General features: G+C 42.7%; 1 long non-coding RNA gene across 2 annotated transcripts; it reads left to right on the top strand.

The window, feature by feature from the left end:
* The first annotated feature begins 1,348 nt into the window (after window positions 1-1,348).
* On the top strand, window positions 1,349-8,519 carry LOC135982248 (uncharacterized). Of its 2 annotated transcripts, none has more exons than XR_010599489.1 (2): window positions 1,349-3,499; window positions 4,494-8,519. It is a non-coding gene; the product is annotated as an uncharacterized LOC135982248 (long non-coding RNA). The 2 variants fall into 2 exon arrangements; XR_010599488.1 differs by having other exon boundaries at window positions 1,349-3,507.
* Window positions 8,520-9,554: the final 1,035 nt, after the last annotated feature.

The following is a 9,554-nucleotide window of genomic DNA, read 5'->3' as shown; positions in this document are numbered from 1 at the left end:
CAAGTATGTCAAAATCTTAGAACAGTTTTATAAGGTACGCATGTACCTTTGCTAAATAAGATCCCATGTAAATTCCTTCTCTCTGTGATTAGAGAAAAAGTATTATAATGAACTGCTTTTGTTAAAACCTCCTTGTATACTATTTAGACATTGTTTAAAAGTTCTTCAAGATCTGGTGAATTGAAGGTCAGTCTGGGGCTAGATGTAGTAGTGGAAAAATATCTGGCTGGCATATTCCATAGAATGTGTTGCAATCGCTTTGAAAAACGCTGGAAAGCTAGAGCTGAGGAATTTTATAGAAATGAAGGCGTTATTGGCAGCATCTGTGACTGAAGACATCTCAAGTGGAAATATCCCCATCCTGGAAAACGCCTGCTGAAATTTCTGGGTTTTCTTTTTTTCATTGTATGGCAAAATGCTGACATCTAGTGGATATGATACTCCTAGGGAAAATAGTGATGAAGTCTGGCCAATATTTTCCATCTCAACTCTTTTTCAATGGAAAATTGGGTTTTTGAACAAAACAAAAAAAATTATAGAAATTGTCTACTTTCCTACGTTTTTGGTCAGGAAGCCAAGAACCCTAGCATGAATTTTTTTTTTCAGTTTTTGTACAAATTTTTCAGTTTTTGGTTGAAAGCCAGACAGCTTTTCATTTTCATTTCTTCAACAAAAGGTGATTTTTTTTTCATTTTTCTCAATTTTTTCTATGGAAAAAGCTCCATTTTGCAACCAGCTATACTAGTGACATCCACACCATATAGCTTTCTGTTACCACTTCTCTTTTGTAAACCAGTCTCATTATACTATGTAAGCTCTTGTAAACCAGTCTCATTATACTATGTAAGCTCAATGAGAGCTCAGCTAATGACAGTTAACCTCTTCTCTGAACAGAGATTGCCTGATGATGCAGGACAGTGCTAACCATTGTTTGTCTTTGCTTGGGTAAACCATGGCTAGCACCAGTTCAATTAAACCAATTGCTGAGTGGTGTGAATTCCAATATAGAGAAGGTCCATGTTTCAGCAGGTTTGTGAGATTAATTACAGTAGTTAATGTAAAACACTATTGTCCAAGTCCTGGTCAGTAGCACACATCCTGAATTAGCCATTGTATGCTGCTTTGTCAGCAGGGGCAGGAGGGAAGGACTTCTCCTTCTACGCAAAAAGAACAGGAGTACTTGTGGCACCTTAGAGACTAACAAATTTATTAGAGCATAAGCTTTCGTGGGCTACTGCCCACTTCTTCGGAAGCAGTAGCCCATGAAATCTTATGCTCTAATAAATTTGTTAGTCTCTAAGGTGCCACAAGTACTCCTGTTCTTTTTGCAGATACAGACTAACATGGCTGCTACTCTGAATCCTTCTACGCAGGTTGCAAAGCAATTGAGGCATTCCACATTCTGCTGGGATCCTCATGCCCTGGTCCTGCCCCATCATTATCATCACCCTGTGTGCCAACTTCTAGGGGCCTCCCATATTTGGACTCACACAACACTCCACCTTCAAATAGGCTTTTCTTCCTACCCAATGTGTTGTCCAATAGTAGTGTTAAAGTGATGTGGAAGCAGAGAAAGAACTGACAGGAAGGGGATGCAATGCATGACAGTTTGTTAGCAAGAGTTAGGCTAACTGTAACCCTAATAACGTGAGATTTGTAGAAGCGAGGAATGTGTGAGGCGAGTGGGAAAGAACTGTGTGAGAAGTTGTTGCGACCTTGTGTAGATAATATGGAATGTAGACTAAGAGTCTACATTAGTGAGCAAAACAAGATATCAGAATGACCTATGTATAAACAAAATGCAACTGTTGCTCATTATTGTCTGTAACAAAAGGTATAAATGCTTGCTGTAATTGTTTACCTGTTGAGAGACCTGCTTAGCTCTCTCCCTCTGTGCAATTGTGAGAGTTAATAAAGCATCTGACTTGCTATACCTAAACAAATAGTGAGGACTCTGTTTTTCTCCGACAATTTGGGGGCTCGTCCGGGATGGCAACGCCCGCAGAGGCACCGGCAGCTGCTACGGATCGTTCCCCTTCGAACCCCATGGCGCCACAATAGAGGTAGGAGACCTTTTGAAATCTCTATTGGGGTGTCGGAGGAGGACTGTCCGTGGGGCCGTCTGTCCCTGTTGGGCTCACACCATCCGAACTTATTGACTGTGCAGCAAGGTCAGATGCTGAGCGGCGTAATAGGGGAATTGTTTGCCGCCCCCTGTATGCATATGCTAGGTGCATAGGGTTTGCACCTGTGTTGAGGGGTTGTTACTGCCTCAAGAGGGGTTTTTACCGCCTCAAGTGATGCATCGAGGTACTTGGGAATAGTACCTGGAGGTACTTAGGAGTAGTACCTGGTATAAGGCCTTGGTGTGTGTGTGTTTGTGTGTGTGTGTACACCAGTGTGAATTGAGTGTTACCGGAAGACGCCCAGAGTACTCTGCGAAGTCTTTTGGCTCGTGACCAGAACTACTCTAATGCAAGCCCGGTAACTAGAGGATCTTTTAGGAGATCCGACCCACGGTGGGCTATCTCGGCCTGGCATCGTCCGGCGAGGAGGCTACCTGGGTCTAGGAGTGTGTGAACCCATCTTCCCTCCCCTTTTCCTCTCCGTGTGAGCCACTGACAGTCTGATCATCTCACTGGATGCAACAGAGTAAGCGGCGCCGTCTCTCTGAGACTAGCCGACGCTCTTTGCTGAAGGGAGGTGTAGGAGGGTCGTGGCCATCCTCGTTAGTCTCTCCTGTGTGAATACCCTGTAGGGAGAGATCCTTAGTTTATGTGCCGCTAGCGCGGACAGGGCATCCTCCTCCCTGTGTGTGTGATTGGAAAATGGGTGGGGGACAGTCTAAGGATTCCCTCTCACCCACTAAGGGTACCCCAGCTTATTTCATGTACGTACATTATGGTACTAAAACCTGCAGGTATTTAGAGAATTGAAATCATTACACGCGTGAAAATTCATCTAAACAATGCCCACTAGAAGGTACCTTCAATCTAGATAAGATCATACATCTCAGAGGAGCTTTTAATCACCAAAAAGCCTCTGACACACAATGGGAGCAATTTGTCTATTGAGGAAAGGAACGGGTTAATTTGAAATTCAGCTTGGTCCAGAGATAAAGAGAAAGTTAATCTGCGTTCAAGGTCAAGAATCAATGCAGACCAGGCTAAGTACAAAGAAAAACTGCTTTCAGCCCCAGCTGACTGTGAAAAAATATAGACATAGTCAAACCAAAGGCAATACAAGTTACAGTGCTGAGATTACATTTGCAAAGCTTAACTGTCCAGTGAGATCCAACAGTCTGCCTTTGCGACCCTGGAGCTGGCCTGGTTTGGGGACGCTGAAGAAGCCACAGGCAGCCGGCCTGGACTGGAATCACTGAAAAGATGCCCCAGGAGACCTCAGGGTGTAAAAGAACTGCCCTCCCAAGAGAGGAAGCAAGTTGGAGATTGCACAGCACCTTCTCTGAACGTTATACACAGACGTGGCCAGTCTGGACGTACGTGTGTGAGTATGAAAGTGTGCCGACTCTCAGCCGCAGTAAGTCTGAGAACCGGAGAAGGATTTAGCATTCCTCTTTCCACCCCGGCTGACCGGGAAGGGTGTCAGGTGGATCTACCCCAGTCGTAGCAGGACTGGGCAATAGAGAAGTTGGAGAAAAGGGAAGAGTTGTGTACTTGATAACTAGAATTGAGCAATTAAGAGCATAGATCATGAACCAGGCAGCAACTCAAACCTACGCCCAGGGCAAGTTGCAAGCCTTGAGACAGGACTTCCAGGCAGAAAAGGAAGCACTGGCTAAGCAAGTACCGGTCCTTCAGGGACTTGTCAGAATTTAACCATTTGTGTTTGCATATGCTGTAAGAGCAGTGTGTTTGCCACAAGAGAAAATTGAATAGTTAAATGCCAATGGGTCATGCGTTTTGCCCAAGTGGCAAGCCTCACGAGGGAGGACTCGGGTAGCCTTGTGAGTAAGAATGTTTAAGAGAAGAGACCAGGAAGGGTGGGGGCTAGTTGAGAAGCCCACCCTCCTATCTAAATTGGTAGTGAAAAAGCTGGTGCCCATGGAAGGGACGGTTCAGCGAGAAAAGCAGGATCGGGCCCAAGCGGGCAGGCAATAGATAGAGAGATTGGAGAACAGGTTGGAAACTTTGAGGGCATAGTGGAAGGAAAGGAGTAAGTAAATGGCCTTTACCCAGTGTTCAGGAAAGAATAAAGATTTGAATTTGTTTTTGGGTAACAAAATAGCAGATAAAAGATCTGGTAAAAAGAGAGAGAAGGACAGTGCCCCTGGCTCTGTGTGGTCGAGCTGTCACTTTACTAGGGGTGCAGGGAGATTTTGTAAGCACAAAAGAAACAGTTACACCTTGTGTAGAAATTGATGTGGCTAGTGTTGTGGAAATTGAATTGTGGAGAGGATGTGCATTTTCCCCAGAACATGTGCAGTGTATATTGTAGCAGAGGTAAATATAGGTTGTGTTGTCTCTTTTCAGATCACTGGGTGTTTGAAAGCAGGAGTTAGAAGTAAAAGGCAATCAAAAGTCTGGGAAAGTTAATTGTGTCCCTTTTTACATAAGAATTTTTAAGCTGTGGATAGCTTTGGATCTGGAAGCAAGCCAGAAAGCATCTGTATTAATGCAATTTTCTAACTAATAAGGTAGAAGCCACTGAAACCTGGGCTGCCTATGAAACAAATACAAGGAAATATGGGGTAATTCCTCTGTTTTGTCTAAAATCAACAAGAGTATGTGTGTATATAAAGGAAATATTTTAAGCAATGACTGACTACCCAGAAGGGGTAGACCTCTGTTCTTTTGTCTTTCAGATCATCAGAGAAAACGGATGCCAGCTGAACAGCATTCAATGTACCATGCATTTACTGGTACAATAGGAATTATTTTTGTGTTCTTTGTCCTGTCTTGTGGTGTTTGTCTTGTGGCCAGAATTGTTGGGTTTAATATTTTCATAAGACAGTCTAGTTCAAAATTAAATAGAAGGGTTAAATCAAAAAGCAGATACTTGTTTTTATTCAACTTGGAATACAAAAAGTGTTTGGATAAATCAGGAAAATGTGATATACTAAAGTCTAATACAGTTGCTTAAGTAAGAAAAAGAAACTTCATTGGCCAGATTTTTTTTAATTGAAAAAATTGTTGTTAAAATTTGCATACCAACAGTCTTTGGAAGCAAGGACATGGAAGGTTAACCCACTCCCCATATGCCCATGGGATCCTTCTGGCTACTTCAGATTTCTAGCCAGAGGGCTGGGGAGGGAGGAAAGCTATTGGACACCTGAGGTTGTACCGAGTGGACTCCTCAAAAGTGGGTGTGCTTGTCCTGGTTTGTTGCTCCAAAGCTCTGTAATAAAGTTATTTTACTGGAAGGGTGTACATGGCATACATTGAATAATAAGACTAATGTATTGTATAATGGCAATGTGTATGTGTTCATTGTTGGGAAAAGGTGTATAAGTGAAGAGTGGAAGTTTCCTTTGTAGGTTAAAAGAAGCCAAGAAGGGGAGAAGGAAAAAGAACAGAATGAGTTAACTGAGGAAAAAAATAGCTAGCAAGCTCAGTCCAAAGATAAGATGCTGGGACCATCCAAGGACACTGCCCACAGCTAAGACTTGGCTGATAGCCAAGAAAAGGGGGGCCTGAATGTGCCCAAGCAACTATGAGATCTGCAAAACATTCATTAATGCCAGGCATTAATGAAATGTGTTAGGTTTATTTTCTCACAGATAAAAGAAGTGCTACCCAAAGACCCTAGCAGCCCTGCCATTCATTGAAACAAGGAGACTGAGTCTACGTAAAGTCCATCAACGAAAGACTGCTTTGGCTCCACACTGGAAAGGCCCTTTCCAAGTCCTGTTAACCACCACCACCACTGTGAAGTGCCAAGGACTACCTGCCTGGACCCATGCTTCTCACTGTAAAAAGACCCCTCCACCTTGGGAGGACTCTCCGACTGATGATAAGCCTATTTCTCCTTCTAGCTCTGCTGTGTCTTCTGGACAGCAGGAAAAAGAAAGAAAGAAAAAAAAAGACAAGGTGAAGTGCTAGTAACCTCTCCCTTGTCCACTGACAGACCTACTGTGCCTCTGGATTTTTCTAGAAGAAGCAAAACCATTACAGGGTGATGTGCTAGTAACCTCTCCCCTGTATGATGCTAAACCACACTGTTTCAGGAAAAGAGAAGAAGGAACACTTGCTTAATTGAAACCACAAAGTCCAGGGATTCCTGACTACAAGAGACATTAAGAACTGACCCTGGTGAAGAAACAAAGAATTATACACTGGCAGGAAGAAACTTGTGGGACCCATGCTTGGGAACGTGGTATTGATTGGATTTTGGGGTTTATTCTACAGGCTGCGCCCTGTGTTTTGGATAAGTCCTTCAGCATGTATTGCCCTCCCTAATTGGATTTTAAATGATAAGTACCAAAGGCACCTTGTTGCCATTGCCCCTGCCATCTCCTCCATTACACTATTACCCCTGTAACACATCCAAATACAGACAATGCCATATATTTGATAAAACCAATGACTAAGGCCTTCACACTTTAGTGATTTATTTAAATATTGTTTGAAAAAATATATTTTTAAAGTTCAGGATATCCCATATAAGCGAACAATTGAATGGATCAGTGGAGATAAAAGTATATGATATCACTACCAATGAACCCCAAGAATTTATAATTGCTCACAGGGGGCTGCCATTAGATTAGCATAACAGAGGGCTTGGGTTATTTCCTCTAGAAAGAAGAGTGACTTGACTGGATCCCTGTGGGATGGGGCCAATAGTGCAGCAGCAGTGTGGAATATTTTTAAGAACCAAGAACATGATGAGAAATTGGGGCAACTAGAGAAGGCCATTGGCCTTGTTTCTGGAGCACAACTAACCCAGGTACAGGCTGGAGTTGATGAGTTACATGTTATTTCCGCCCTTAGTTCAATGACCCAGAAGTTGCTGACAGAGATGGTATTGAATATCACTGAGGCTGGGAAGGCATTGCAGTGGGATCTAGCATGCTCAGAGATTCAGGATTTCTTGAAGGACCAGCAAATGGCCATTCGGAATGATCTAGAGCACCAGGCTTGACCCACTGCCCTTACAGACACATCAGGAGTACCATCTGATCTGTGGCCATGGAGACATACTTGGAAACTTTCTGGGTGGAAGTGCGGACGTTCTCAGTGCTCCTTCCAAGCATATGGACCGGTACAGGGGGTGTGGGCTCCCACATACCGTATCCTGCCGGGTCCATGGGGAGGATGCATATGGGATTGGGTAATTCATCGAGACATCTGGGAAATTAGACCACCTGGTATGCCCAATCGATTTTTAGTCAGTGCTCCTGGGATTACATCTGACATTTGGATGGGGTTAGGGAGTCAATGGACATTTTGGCCGTTACAACCCCCACAGCTTCAGTGTATCCGTAAACTGAAGCCAGGAGAAGTTGTTACTCTTCATGACTACGTTTGCTGGGAGGGTAGGGGACAAGGAACTACCCTGACAGGACACTTATTTTTTAAGCTAATGATAACTGTGTGTATGTTAAAGCCACCACATTGCAAGACATACATTTTAATCTCATTACCACTGCAGGCAATCATATTATTTACTGGCCTGCAGATAGAATTTTGCAAGTAGTCCTTAGGTTCCAGATACCCTTTAATTGGACTAATTTAGTACCTGATGGATTTCAAAATTTGCTTTCACTGTTACCAGAGGTTCAGAAAATCTCTGAAGTACAAGGGCAAATTCACATGCTTCAAAATATGTATCAAGTTAAAAAGTATGCCTTTCAGACAGCTTATAGAGTATCCACCTTATGTACTAAGTATGATGTATTGTGTTATATGACTAAGATTGTACAACAACCCCATCGTATTATCGCTATGGGAATGTTATTGCTTGTGTTGTTGTTAGCTAGTGTAGAAGTATGTTATTGTTGTTGTAAAGGACGTAATAATAGTAATACCTTTCATGTCCATGCTCATCATGCATTGTCATTACATCCAATCAAAACCCCTAAGGTTGAAGCATCTGATGTAGAATCTGAATTCCGAGATTTAATGCAAATAGAGATTTGAAAATGTTTGTTGTACTAGTAGTACAAAAGGGGGGGTTGTGGAAGCAGAGAAAGAACTGACAGGAAGGGGATGCAATGCATGACAGTTTGTTAGCAAGAGTTAGGCTAACTGTAACCCTAATAACGTGAGATTTGTAGAAGCGAGGAATGTGTGAGGCGAGTGGGAAAGAACTGTGTGAGAAGTTGTTGCGACCTTGTGTAGATAATATGGAATGTAGACTAAGAGTCTACATTAGTGAGCAAAACAAGATATCAGAATGACCTATGTATAAACAAAATGCAACTGTTGCTCATTATTGTCTGTAACAAAAGGTATAAATGCTTGCTGTAATTGTTTACCTGTTGAGAGACCTGCTTAGCTCTCTCCCTCTGTGCAATTGTGAGAGTTAATAAAGCATCTGACTTGCTATACCTAAACAAATAGTGAGGACTCTGTTTTTCTCCGACAGTGACAGACCCTAAAATCTATCATTTTCTGTTTAATGTCCCCTCATCACCCGGGTCTCTCTTTTGAGACCCAAGAAAAACATATTAAAATAAAAATTCCCAACGTTTATTGCCAGCCTGCTCACAGCTGCACATTTCCTTCCCAGGCACTGTCTCTCCCTTTGAGCCATGATTTAATAAATCCATTTCTAATTAAAGTCATCTTTTCCCTTTGCTCTCCCCTTCTGAGCTGCACATTCCCATCCCTAGGGGTGATTAATGCATTTGCTTTACAAAGTGCTCTTTTCTTCCTCCATCTTCCTCTTCCAGCTGCAGTTTTCCCACTAGCGATTTTCCTAGTCACGAAAAGATGGAAAGGAAAGATCCAACCACTCCCTGTGTTTCTTCTGAGACAAATGCCACTTTCTGTGCTCTTTTTACATGACTGCTTTAAAGCTGGTCCACCCCAGAGAGCTCAGTAATTATGTCAGCCGTGTCTTTCTCCTGCACCTGACTACAATAATCTGAGAGAAGAAGCAAAGCAAGCTGGACATGAGCCTAATGTGCACAGCAAGGAATAAACCCTCATTTTTCATGTGAGACTACAATGGCTTTATGTGCTAGTGTTCACATTTCCTGTAAGCTGTTCAGTGCAACTACACTTTGGAGACAGGCTTTCAGGCTGAATTCCACTGGCCTACAATTACGCCTGTGAAATTCACACACTAATCCAAACTGTGGGGCCATTTAGACAAGCCCTGAGCATTAAGTTGTTGTCCTGTATGTTGTTATGTTGTTGTATCTGATCTGGGGGGTTTAGTAGGAAGTTCAGTCATGCCGGTGGCACTGAAGTTGTTACTTGCAGTGAAAACTTTTGATATCTTTAAGCCCTACTTAGCATACATATCACTTGTTGAGTTACAGTATTGAATCTACAGCCTTGTTCACAGTGGGATTAGAAGAACCATGCTAACCGTAACTGTAACATGCTAACTATTAAAACATGGTTGCTGCTAGCTGAATTCTGACA

This window comes from Chrysemys picta, chromosome 3, assembly GCF_011386835.1.
Source record: "Chrysemys picta bellii isolate R12L10 chromosome 3, ASM1138683v2, whole genome shotgun sequence".
Classification (NCBI taxonomy): Eukaryota; Metazoa; Chordata; order Testudines; family Emydidae; genus Chrysemys; species Chrysemys picta.
The sequence above is the reverse complement of the archived record's forward strand: the minus strand, read 5'-3'. Positions and strand labels throughout refer to the sequence as shown.